General features: G+C 38.4%; 1 non-coding gene across 1 annotated transcript; it reads left to right on the forward strand.

Moving 5' to 3' along the window:
• Positions 1–12,871: 12,871 nt before the first annotated feature.
• LOC141694426 (small nucleolar RNA R71) lies at positions 12,872–12,978 on the forward strand. The gene has a single exon (XR_012563733.1). It is a non-coding gene; the product is annotated as a small nucleolar RNA R71 (small nucleolar RNA).
• The last annotated feature ends 896 nt before the right edge of the window (positions 12,979–13,874 follow it).

The following is a 13,874-nucleotide window of genomic DNA, read 5'->3' on the forward strand; positions in this document are numbered from 1 at the left end:
AGCTACTCACTCGATGGATAATAAGTTAATCATCCGTCGGGACTATAATGAGTTATCCGTCGGGACTATAATTGTTATCCGTCGAGTGCTACATTATTTCACTAAGTAAAATCTACTTAGATGTTTTGTTTATGAAATCATCAAGTACACAACATATGCACAACAATCTCCCCCAATTTATGTCTACTGGAATTGTAGCCATAAATTCAGAGATACTTGATGATAACAAAACATCCTAAACATATATCTTTAAAGATAAGTAGATAAAACTGAAAGTGCTTCAATTAAACAAAATGTACAAGGTTTGGCTCACAGTCAGTTCAAGATGCTCCTCTAGCCTGAGCAGATTTTTCTAGTTTCTTGAAGGTCTGGATCTTCTTCCAAGCTTTCTGTTGTTTTTTTCAATTTGATTATGGAGCTGCCTGTGGAATTCTAGTTCATCAGATTCTGAGAGATCTAGCATTTCTTGCATCTCCAAGAGAGTCTAATTGCTAGAGATACTCAATTGGTCTTCTAGTCTGAAGAATCTTCTCACACCCTTGTCATCCATGAATTCCATCAGCCAGTAGGGCCTTAGATGCACTCTTCTCCCTGTGTATGGGATGATTAGAGTCTTTGGGAGTGCATCTTTAGCTCTAACACTCCTCAGCTCTTCAATCCTCTTTAATACTAGTCTTCTTGCAGTTACATTGAACCCAAAGTTTTTCTTGAAGGATGAATAGACTTTGATCAACACAGCTTGGCTTTCTTGAAGTATCCTGTGAAGAGGCCACTGCATCTCCCTTCCTCCTTTGTACTTGAACACCAACCTTTCAGGTAGGTTTCTGTATGCATCAATTGCCCTTACTTCATCCAGTTTATCCAGATAAAGGTTTAGATCTGAGAATTCTTTGATGTCACATAAGTACAAGTAGTCTCCCTTGTTGACCTTGGGTTGAGCTTTGACTACTGACGTCGATTTGAGAGGTGACAGCTTCACTTTCTTGACTGCCCTTGATTTTGTCCTTCTTGGCTTAGTAAGAATTGGCAAGTTGAAGTCAGGAGTTGGTAATTTATCCCACTCTATTGGCTCATCCTTTGGCACAATAGGCTCTCCATGTATGTTCCTGTAGGGGTCCACCACCCTTATGTCTTCAAATACCACAGAGGGCTTTGATGCTAGAGTTTTAGCTTGAGTGGATTCCTTAGGAAATTGATCTTCCAATTCCTTGTCAACAACATCCAGTTTCCTTTTTGTTCTTCTAGCCAATTCCTTCTTTCTTGGGGATTTCTTCTGTTCTTCAATCTTCTTCTTTGATTCAGCAGCTTCAGATGGTTGAGAGGGAATTTGTTGAGAAGAGTTTACAGCCTGTAGCTTGGCCAAGATGGCAATCTGCTCTTTCTTTTGTTTAGATTTCTTTGCATCTAGAGCAGATTGCCTCTTATCCTTCTTTAATCTTGCTTTCTCTTCTTTCTTTGCTTGAGCAAATTGTGGATGTCCAGCTACCACACAAATTTCCTTTCCATTTCTGAATATCTTAGCAATTCTCCTTTTTGAGGCTGAATCAGCTGGATCTTTATAGAAGACAATGGATCTTGACAGAAGCTTCTTTTCATCAGGTTTGAGTGTCTCATACACAATATCCAAGGGATTCTTCAAAGATGACTTTGGATAATTTGGCCTTGGTTTGAGAATTATTTCAGCCTTTTGTGATTTGATGCAGGAAGATTGTCCTTTCTCCAGATAGTTCATGCTCATCTCATTCACACTGATTGGCTTGACATGAGAGTGATGGATGGATGACTTAACTGGCTCCTTGACTAGTTCAAACTTTTTCTGAATTTCCTCATCAATCTTTTCCCAGTTGATTAAACTCAACTTTCCTTTTTCAGCAACTTTCAAATTTGCTGTTGCAGCTTCAATTAGATCTATACCATCTGCAACTGGTGGCTTGGAGATAGTAATTGAAGCTACAATTACTCTGCTGATTTGTACTTGAAGTTTCTCCCCCTCTGTTGGTCCCTTCTCCCCCTTACTTGATTCTCTCCCCCCCTTTTTGTTATCATCAAGTGGAGGAGTTAGGCCTTGTGCTTTAGCCAGTTGCATGAGAAGATTTGTCTGAGTCTGTTGATTTTGAAGAAGAATAGCCACTGAATCTTCAATAACTTGAACTCTGTTTTCCAGCTTGGCTAGCTTCTTTTCAGAGTCTGATTCTCTCCTCAATCTTAGTAGTAGATCTTGCATGGTACCATATGGCATTACTGAATCCAGTTTCTCAGAGTTATAGGTCTTCAAGTCAGCTATATCTCTTTTCAATTCATCCACACTGAGATTCTGTCTTAAGTGCTGGATCTTCATTAGATGTAAAGAGTCTAGGTGAGCTTGAAGAACAGCCTTGGTACCAACATCTGAGGTTTTCTCAAGGGCCTGTTGAATAGCTATTACTTGTTTGACCAAAGACACCTCAAATTGTCCTGGTGTAGATTCCTTTGCCCATGCCCATTCAGGTAAACTTAAAGCAGAACTTGGGCCTTCAGCTCCCCCTAAGTTCATGCTTCCATCCAAAGAACCAGAGTCATCATCATTAGAATTTACTCCAAATTCTTCAGATGGCTCTCCAGCTTGAGAAGGCATCCTGTTAACAGCAGCTTTATCTCTTTGAAGAGATTCTGTGGTGTGCACTAAATTCAAAGTCTGCTCTGCCTCCACATTGCCCTGAGCAGCCAACAATTGATAGGCTGGAATAGGGTGAGTAAAAGTGTCAGCATCCAAGGAAATGTTATCAATTACAGCTTTGTAATGTTGCTGAAATTGTCTTTCCTTTTCAGCATCATCCACAATCATTGACTCACTAGCAATGGCTGGATCCATCCTTATTTCTCCTGTACCTACCTTTCTCTCATAGTCTCTCTTTTGTTGTATCAGGGTCTCACCCTGGCTCCCCACCCTCACACCCTCACCTTCACCTACTAAGGTGGGACTCCTCTCACTCACTTTTGCCAATCCTGAAGTAATGGATTGCTGAGATTCACTCTTTTCCTCTCCTTTTTCCTGGGAGCAACCCAGCCTCTCACTCAATGCACTCTCCTCTCTCAGTCCTAAGAGTGATTGTATTACCACTAAATCTTCTGTACTTGAAATTATTGAAGTTTGAAGTTGTGCAGAGAGACTCGACGGATAAGTGATATCCGTCGGGTGAGTGGTAAAGCTATCCGATGGATAACTGCTGTTAAGTTTATCCGTCGGGATACAATCACTACTCGATGGATGAGCAATATCCATCGAGAGAGTATAAATGAATGAGGTGGGAAGAGAAACTATTGTAGACTCTGTGTTGATTGAAGTTATTTGAGGCACAGATGTCACAATAGAATCTGAAAGAATTCACAAGTGAGCCAACAAATCATCTAAAAGATGATGCTCACTTGCACTAGATTTTGGCTTCCCCAACAGAGTTAAAGAAGGGGAATCAGGAATTGAAGTGTTTATCATGTCCACTTCCAGTGAGTTAGTTGGTGAGTATGGTGTTTCAGTGGCTTCTATAATGAGAGATTTTGGTTGTGTCTCCATATTTGTTGGAGCCACATCAATCTGAATTTGAGAAGGTGCATGGACTGTGTCTTTAGCACCAGTTTGCACTGTGTGTGCCCTGTGCATCCCCAGTTGTTTTGGATTTCTTCTTTCTAGTGTAAGTTTGGGGTGAGCTTGTGTCCCTAACCCTCTTGGCCTGTGCTCTTGGATGAGAGCTTTGTTCAATAGCCACATCCTTTTGGGATGATGCAGCTAGAAGTGAGCTTTTGTCCTTTTTAAGCACTGCAGTTTGTTGGGAAACTGCAGTGTGGCTAGGCTGGGATTCACTCAACTCTCCAACCTTATCCTTGGGGTTTCTTTGATGTTCACCCCTTCCCTCACCTATCTGACCCTCCTTAGCACTCCCCTCTTTGGTTTTGGTAGATTTTTCAACTGGTACCTTTTGAGAGATACCAGAGGGGGTTTTCTTTGATTTGGATTTGGAAATTACAGTTGATTTGGCAGCTTTGGTAGGCAACTGTTTGGTCATTGTCACAGTTGCCATAGCTATGCCTGAAGTCAAAGAAATAGAGGAGATTTGAATAGTTGAGGGTATGGATGAACTTACCTCACTTACCTGAGGTGTCAGCATTACAGGGAAATAGAACATTGGCACATCCATATGGCGATTGGCTCTGTTCAAATATGCAATGATTCTTCTCTATTGAACCCAACAAGCTAATTTGTTGTTTGGGTTCTCAAGTGCAATCTCTTGACAAAGATGGTTAGCCAATAGCATAAAAAATCTAGCATAATATATGTTTTTTCCTCTTTTGGCTAACTCACCTAGTTTAAAACCTAACTCATACATGACAAGGTCACTGAAATTGTAAAATTTGTCTGTAACTAGCATGTATAGCATGTTAAGCATGGAAATGTTCACAGAATCAAAATTACTGATTTTTCCAGAGAAAACTTTAGTTACAACATCACACATAAAACTCCATTCCTTCCTAAGACCTAATCTCCTAATATCACTTAGCTTATTAGTAGGAAATGCATAATGCATGGAATTAAGCATATTGATCAAATCAGTGTCAGTGTGTGGTGAAGTTACATTATCATCAGGAATCTTTAAAAATGCCTTTATCACATCACTATTGATACAGAATTCATTACCTTTGATGGTCTGAGTGATGGTTTTGTCAGTAGAGTTGTAAATTGCAGAGGTCCACATCTCTTCTACAACTTCACAAAAGATTGTGGGTGATTCAAGCATGGCAAAGCTTAACTTGCAGTTCTTCACGAAGTCCATCATCTTGTGATAGTCTTCTGATTGCTGAATGCCCTTGTTGACCAAAGCAGTGAAGTTGTTCTTCTCATAAATGAACCCAGTCTGAGACATAATCTTTACTACAGGTGCCATTGTTAGAGAGGGAAAGTTTGAAGAGAAAGAGGATTTTTACTTGAGAGAGAATGAAATAAACACAGTTGAATTTGAGAATGATAAAAGAAAATGATTAGAATGAAATAAGCTTTTATACTTTGCTCAAAAATAACAGATAAAAATAATAAAGAGAAGTAAATTACCCAATAGAAATTGCCTAAATTAGCCGTTTTAAAAATAAACTATAAAAATTCCACTCATTATCCGTCGTGTAATGCTTACAAACTGTAAGTATACTCGATGGATAGTGTTCAGGGAATTAACGGTTAAGATTTAGACACTTCGACGGATGAAGATAAACTGTTATCCGTCGAGTATTAAAAGATTCCAGCAAAATAATTGATTTTTATTTGCACATTGTATATTGACGGATGACTCAACTCGATGGATAATGGTCATCCGTCGAGAAGCAAATTTTGACTTAGCCAAAATTTCATCCATGACTAAAAATCAGTTAAATTTCTGGCTACTTTTCAACTTGCAAAATAACTCAGATAAATTCAGAGTAATTAAGCATACCTAACTCACTTACCAACCTAGAAAAGGTGGATTCATCCAGTGGCTTGGTAAAAATATCTGCAAGTTGCTTCTCACTTGGAACAAAATGTAACTCTACAGTACCATTCATTACATGTTCCCTTATGAAATGGTACTTGATGTCTATGTGCTTTGTCCTTAAATGCTGCACTGGATTTTCAGTGATGGCAATTGCACTTGTGTTATCACAGAAAATAGGAATCCTTTCAACTTGCAAACCATAGTCTAGCAATTGATTTTTCATCCATAAAATCTGTGCACAACAACTGCCAGCAGCAATATATTCAGCTTCAGCTGTAGAAGTAGAAACTGAATTTTGCTTTTTACTGAACCAGGACACAAGCTTGTCTCCTAAAAATTGACAGGTTCCTGTTGTGCTCTTTCTATCAATTCTGCAACCTGCATAATCTGCATCTGAATAACCAGTTAGATCAAAACCAGAATCTCTAGGATACCAAATGCCAAGTTTTGGTGTTCCTTTGAGATATCTGAAAATTCTCTTAATAGATATCAAGTGAGACTCTCTAGGATCAGCCTGAAATCTAGCACACAAACATGTAGCAAACATTATATCTGGCCTACTAGCTGTTAAGTACAGAAGTGAGCCAACCATGCCTCTATAGCTTGAAATATCCACAGACTTTTCAGCAGTGTTTAGTTCAAGCTTAGTTGCAGTGGTCATGGGAGTTTTTGCAGATGTGCAATCCATTAGATCAAACTTCTTTAAAAGATAAAAAATATATTTAGTTTGACTAATGAATATTCCATCACTAACTTGCTTAACTTGTAAACCAAGAAAGTAAGTTAGTTCTCCCATCATACTCATTTCATACTTACTTTGCATCAGTTTGGCAAACTTTTTACAAAGTTTCTCATCTGTAGAGCCAAAGATAATATCATCTACATAAATTTGAACAAGTATGCTAGAGCTGTTAACATTTCTGAAAAATAAAGTTTTATCTAAAGTACCTCTTGTGAAGTGATTTTCCAAAAGGAATTTTGGTAAAGTGTCATACCAGCCTCTAGGTGCTTGCTTCAGTCCATAAAGTGCTTTCAGTAGATAATAGACATACTCTGGAAAATTTGGATCTTCAAAGCCAGGAGGTTGACTAACATACACTTCTTCCTCCAAATCTCCATTCAGAAAGGCACTTTTGACATCCATTTGATAGACCTTGAAATTGGCATGGGCTGCATAGGCTAAGAAGATTCTGATGGCTTCAAGTCTTGTAACAGGAGCAAATGTTTCATCAAAATCTATTCCTTCTTGCTGGCAATAGCCTTTAGCAACCAATCTGGCTTTGTTCCTTACTACTATGCCATTTTCATCCATCTTGTTTCTGAATACCCATTTGGTGTCTATTGGATTCTTTCCTTTAGGCTTGGGTACCAGCTTCCATACTTTATTTCTTTCAAATTGGTTTATCTCCTCCTGCATAGCTAAAATCCAATCAGGATCTAATAAGGCTTCTTCTACCTTCTTTGGTTCTTCCTTTGACAGAAATCTGCTGTATAGACATTCTTCTTGAGTTGCTCTCCTGGTTTGAACTCTAGAAGAAACATCACCAATAATCAGTTCAAAGGGGTGATCTTTTGTCCATTTCCTTGGTTGAGGTAGATTAGCTCTAGATGAAGAGACCTCAATGTTGTCTTGATGTGTGATTGAGTTTTGATTGCTAGAAACTCCCCCTGAGTTTATGGATCTTTGATTTGAGAAAGGGGTACTTTCTATGGGTGACCTTCCTTGATTTCCTGCTCCTTTAGATAACCCGACGGATGGTGAATTTTGTGTACCGACGGATGAGGCAGGTTGTCTTCCGACGGATAACACAGATTGCCTTCCAAGGGATGAAGCATTATGTAACTCGATGGATGTTGAGTTATGTGCTTCATTGGTGGTAGATTTGTCTGCATTATCCTTAGACACTGTTTCTTGATCACTCTCATCATCACTTTCATCACTGACCATCTCAACATTGTCAAATTTGAGGCTTTCATAGTAATCTCCATCTTTTAGTCCTTCAATCTTTTTATCATCAAACACAACATGTATAGATTCAACAATAATGTTGGTTCTTAGATTGTAGACTCTATATGCTTTACCAACAACATATCCAACAAAAATTCCTTCATCTGCTTTAACATCAAACTTTCCATTTTGATCAGTTTGATTTCTCAGAATATAGCATTTATAGCCAAAGACATGAAGAAAGTTTAGAGTTGGCTTCTTGTTCTTGAACAATTGATAAGGAGTCATGCATCTTGCTTGATTAATCAGAGAGATATTCTGAGTGTAGCATGCAGTGTTTACAGCTTCAGCCCAGAAATACGTTGGTAATTTTGATTCTTCAAGCATTGTCCTTGCAGCTTCAATAAGAGATCTGTTCTTTCTTTCCACTACTCCATTCTGTTGTGGAGTCCTTGCTGCTGAAAACTCATGCAAGATCCCATTTTCCTCACAAAATGCTCTCATGACATAGTTCTTGAACTCAGTTCCATTGTCACTCCTGATTCTTCTAACTTTGAAATCAGGATGATTGTTAACTTGCCTTATGTTATTGATGATGATTTCACTAGCCTCATCTTTAGACTTTAGGAAATATGTCCAAGAGAATTTTGAGAAATCATCTACAATTACTAGGCAAAATCTTTTCTTTGAAATTGACAATACATTGACTGGTCCAAACAAATCCATGTGAAGCAGTTGCAGAGGCTCTTCAATTGATGAATCAAGTTTCTTTCTGAATGATGCTTTGATCTGCTTCCCTTTTTGGCAGGCATCACACAGTCCATCCTTTGTAAACTCCACTAGAGGAATGCCTCTTACTAGCTCTTTCTTTACCAGCTCATTCATGGTCTTGAAGTTTAAATGGGATAGCTTTTTGTGCCATAGCCAACTTTCATCTTGACTTGCTTTACTGAGAAGACAAGTTACAGATTCTTCTTTAGTTGAGTTGAAGTCAGCTAGATACACATTTCCTCTTCTCACACCAGTGAGAACCACTTTGTTGTTTTGATTGTTAGTCACAACACAGGCTTCTTTTTTGAAGGTTACTGAGTTGCCTTTGTCACAAAGCTGGCTGATACTCAACAGATTGTGTTTGAGACGATCCACTAAGGCAACCTCTTCAATGATGACATTGTCCTTTGAAATCAAGCCATATCCCACAGTATAACCTTTGCTGTCATCTCCAAAAGTGATACTTGGGCCAGCTCTTTCCTTAAACTCTGTGAGCAGGGTAGAATCACCAGTCATGTGTCTTGAACAGCCACTATCCAAGTACCAAAGATTTTTTCTGTTTCCATGCACATATCAAAATCAAATCAAGTTAATTTTGGTACCCAAGTTTCCTTGGGTCCCGCCTTGTTAGCTTTCTTCTTCTGTTTCTTAGGTCTTATCTCATTTGACTTAGGAATTTCAGATTCTTCCTTAGTCAATTGGGTTGTACCTTTGAAACCACTAAATGCAACAGAATTATCATGCATGTTATGGCTAACAGGAAATGGCATGCTTGGAGCAAACATGTTATTCCAGTAAGGCATGCTAAATGGCATTTGAGGCATATTGTATGCAGCATAATATGGATTAGGTGCAAATGGCATATTAGCAAACTGTGCATTCATGTTCTGTGTAGGTATAGCATTAACAGGCATGAGAGGCATGGCATTCATGTTAGGAAATTGAGGCTGAACAGACATGGGAGTAGGCATGGCAGATTTGCAATTAACAGACAAATAATTTACACTACCACACTTGACACAGATCTTTCTAGGAGCATATTTATCAGGTGTGTAGTTATTGTGTTTGTTAATCCCTACTTTACCATTCCTATTGTTTTTCTTTTTAGTCTCTGTTTTTACCTCTATTTTCTCAAGTCTGTCACTTAACTGTTTGACAGTCATGTGACCAACATTAGCCTTTTTCCCTTTCTTAGCTTGACTTGACTCTCCTGAAACAAAGTTCTTGGAAACAGACCCATATTTATCATTTAGCTTGGTTAATTTGGCTTTGCTAATGGGTTTGCTTACAGCCGACGGATGAGGATTTTTATCATTCGACGGATAATACTTTTTGTTATCCGACGGATAGTCCTCATCATCCGTCGAGTCTACATCTGTCAGCAACCCATCTACCAAAATAGGTTCTAGTTTCTTCTTATTCTTTTTCCAGGCTTCATCACAAAAACACTCAATTCCTTGAACCTTGGTGATTTGAGCATGAACATCTCTGGATGTTTTCCATGCTTTAATCACCTCTTGTTCACGATCGAGCTGCTTCTTTAAAATTTCTTCCTTTTTCAAGGACTCAGTTAATTCCTCCTTGGCAATCCTACACTCAATTTTTAGTTTTTCAAACTCAACAAACTGAGACTCAAGCACATTATTCCTCTCACTTAAAAATAAGTTGTTTTATTTGATTTTAGTATTTTCTTTAGTGAGGGACTTAAGTGTAACACGCAAATGATACAATTCTGTAGACATGTCATTTATGACATCATTACACTCAACTTTAGATAAATGTGCAAGGTTTGTAGTGATTACCTGATTGCTTGAGAAACTTGTCTCTGTTTCATCAGACTTGGCCATAAGGGCTAGATTGACATAGCTGACATCTTCATCTTCATCCAAACCATCAGCTGCCCAGTCATTCTCTTATGTAATAAAAGCCCTTTCCTTTTGTTTGAGTAGATCAAAGTATTTTTGCTTGTAATCTACAAACTCAAACCTTTTCTTACTGGAATCTGACTTTCTACACTCATTTGCAAAATGCCCTGCCAAGCCACATTTGAAACATTTGAATTTTGACTTATCCACCATGTTTCTATTTGGCTTGGCTGCTCCAAAGTTCTTTTTGAACTTGAGCTTGGCAAATCTTCTTGAAAGGAATGCTAGGTGCTCATCAATGTCCACCATGTCATCTTGGCTCAATGATTCTTCACTTTCTGTAGCTAGCCCCTTACCCTTGCTTTCACAGACCTTTGAAGTTGATTCCACAGCTTCCATCTTTACTTCTTTCTCCTTTTCCAGATCAGCAACTAGTGCAATGGATCCTCCTTTCTTCTTTCCTCTCTCCATTCTTTCATCCTGCTCTATCTCAAGCTCATAGGTTTTCAGGATGCCATACAGTCTCTCTAAAGTAAACTCCTTATGATCTTGTGAGTTTCTCAATGAGACTGTCATTGGTTTCCATTCCTTTGGAAGAGATCTGAGAAATTTCAGATTGGAGTCTTTAGTCTGATAGACTCTTCCATGCAACTTAAGAGCATATAGTAGTTTTTCAAATCTACTAAAAATGTCAGTGAGTGACTCACTTTCTTCATTGTGAAAATGCTCATATTGCTGAATCAGGAGCTGCATTTTATTTTCTCTTACTTGCTCGGTACCATCACAGATTATTTGTATTGTGTCCCAAACTTCCTTGGCAGTCTTGCAGTTGATGATGTTATCAAACATGTCTGCATCAACACCATTTAACAGAATGTTCATGGCCTTTTTATCTTTCCTAACTTGTTCAATGTCAGGATCAGACCATTCATGCCTTGGCTTTGGAACAGATGGCTCATTTCCTGTTGCAGCTCTCATTGGAACATGGGGCCTCTTTCTATGCAGTCCACATAGGCCTCATCTTGAGAAAGCATATGAAGATGCATCTTTACCTTCCAATGATGGTAATTATCTTTATCAAGAAAAGGAATTTTGACTCCAACATCTTTCTTGTTCATCTTACTGAATTGTTTTGATCTTTAAACTCTTTGTAGATTAAGAGCTTGCTCTGATACCAATTGTTAGTCCCTTAACAATGTAGCAATAATTGTAGAAGGGGGGTTGAATGGAATTCTTGAATCTTTTTCTTGAAATAAAAATGTTCAACTCGATTATTGATATATTTATTTTGATTAGCACAATGCGGAATATAAACTTAAATGAATCAAAACATAAGTAATTAAAAACAAGAGTCTTTAAAAACTTTCTGGTGGATTTGAACAAATCCACCAGAGATATATATAATATATCGAGAGGACTCTGTGTGCAAGAATGCTCACAGCTGCTTACAAATGGAACTACTGAGAATACAGGAAATGCTAAAGATTATGCTTACAAAGATTTCTCTGTTTTTGTGTTTCTCAGCTATCTCAGTTATTTTTCTATTTGGTACTCTCTTGGTTTATATAATACCAAGATTACAAAGTCAAAAAGACTGAACAAATATAAAATCTAACAGTCTTAATCTTTGCTGCTTTTCTTCCTCTATTACCCAGTTAATGGGCTTCCAATGTGTTTGTATCCAACTTGACGGCTGTGTGTCAGCTTTCACTGTTCAACTGATATTTGAATTCTTGATATGATCATCCGTCGACTTTTAGATCATCCGTTGATGACTTAATTGATCATCCGTCGACTGCTATGTTAAACATCCGTTGATAGTCATTTGATCATCCGTCGAAGGCTTTGTTAATCATCCATCGGTAGCTATTTTGGCACTTGACTTCATTTCACTTATACAGAATTACAAGACATTACTTATGTACAGTTAATCAACCTATTCTGCATATCTAGTTAAAGTCAACATGACTTATATGCTATTACAGATTCTATACAAAGGTGCATACATCACTGTGCTACAAACTTATTATTACATAAGCTACTCACTCGATGGATAATAAGTTAATCATCCGTCGGGACTATAATGAGTTATCCGTCAGGACTATAATTCTTATCCGTCGAGTGCTACATTATTTCACTAAGTAAAATCTACTTAGATGTTTTGTTTATGAAATCATCAAGTACACAACATATGCACAACAAAATCAGCACTAGAAGGTGGAGCAACACCTCCTTGTTGAGAATATGTTTGCCTTTGAGCAAATTGCTGAGGTTGCTGGAATCCAGGTGGATTAAACTGTTTATTTGCAGCTTACTGATATGGTTGCTGAATAGCATTCTGATTATTGCTCCAGCTGAAATTGGGATGATTTCTATTATTAGGATGATAAGTAGCGGGCACAGGCTGCTGCAGTCTCTGAAAATTGTTCACATACTGAACAGATTCATTTACAAGAGAACACTGATCCGTAGCATGAGAGCCTGCACAAAGCTCACAGACACTAGCTATTTGATTTATGCCATAGTTGGTTAAAGAATCGACCTTCATAGACAGCGTCTGGAGCTGCGCTGCAATAGCTGTAGCTGCATCGACTTCCAGAATACCTGCTACTTTCCCAGACATCATCCTTTGAGTTGGGTTTTGATACTCGTTTGCAGCCATAGTTTCAATAAGATTATAGGCCTCAGTATAGCTTTTGGCCCACAAGGCGCCTCCAGAAGCTGCATCGATCATGGGTCGAGATTGGACCCCCAAACCACTGTAGAAACCAGTGATCACCATCCAGTCAGGCATACCATAATGTGGACACTTTCTTAACATCTCCTTGTAGCGCTCCCAAGCTTCGCACATAGATTCTCCTGGTTGTTGCGCAAACTGAGTAAGAGCACTCCTCATAGCTGCAGTTTTGGCCATTGGATAGAACTTCACCGGAATCTTTTGCGCAAGATCTTCCCAAGTAGTGATGGACCCAGCTGGTAACGAATGTAACCAGTCCTTAGCTTTGTCCCTCAGAGAGAATGGGAAAAGCCTCAGCTTGATAGCCTCATCAGTGACACCATTATATTTGAAAGTACTACAGATCTCGACAAAATTCCTGATATGCATGTTGGGATCTTCAGTCGCAGCCCCTCCGAAAGAAATAGAATTCTGTACCATCTGAATAGTGCCCGGCTTGATTTCAAAATTATTGGTCTCAATAGCCGGATGAATGATGCTTGACTGAATGTCATCAATTTTAGGCTGAGAAAAGCCGATAAGAGCTGGATCAGCTTGAGCTAGACGATCACCCATTATTCCAGGTTCTTTCTTTTCACTCTCTTTGTCCGAATCTTTAAAAACTATCTTCTCCGGAGAGTCAAGAGCTTTATCTGTTTCCTCAGCTTTATCCAGATTTCTTTTGCGAATGCGAGAACGTGTTTGCATAAACACTCTCTAGAGAACCTGAAACACCACCGGAAGCAGTAAGTAACAAGTCTTAATCAATGACCTAATGACCACTGATGGCAAGTACATAAACTAAACAAATTAACACCGAGTATCCGGCAGCGGCGCCAAAAACTTGTTAGGCACAAAGCATGCGCTAAATAATTCACGCAAGTATACGCGTTCGCAAGTAATATAGAATGATTTCTAGTTCGTTCCCACATAGACTCTGATTAATTATATTTAATTAACACTTACTCACCAATGTATGATTATTCTTCAATGCTAAGACAAATAACATATACTAAATAATATTAACTAAAAAAATTGAGGTTGAATTACTATATATGACAAACATGAGATTCTAACTT

This window comes from Apium graveolens, chromosome 10, assembly GCF_009905375.1.
Source record: "Apium graveolens cultivar Ventura chromosome 10, ASM990537v1, whole genome shotgun sequence".
In the NCBI taxonomy this organism is placed as follows: Eukaryota; Viridiplantae; Streptophyta; class Magnoliopsida; order Apiales; family Apiaceae; genus Apium; species Apium graveolens.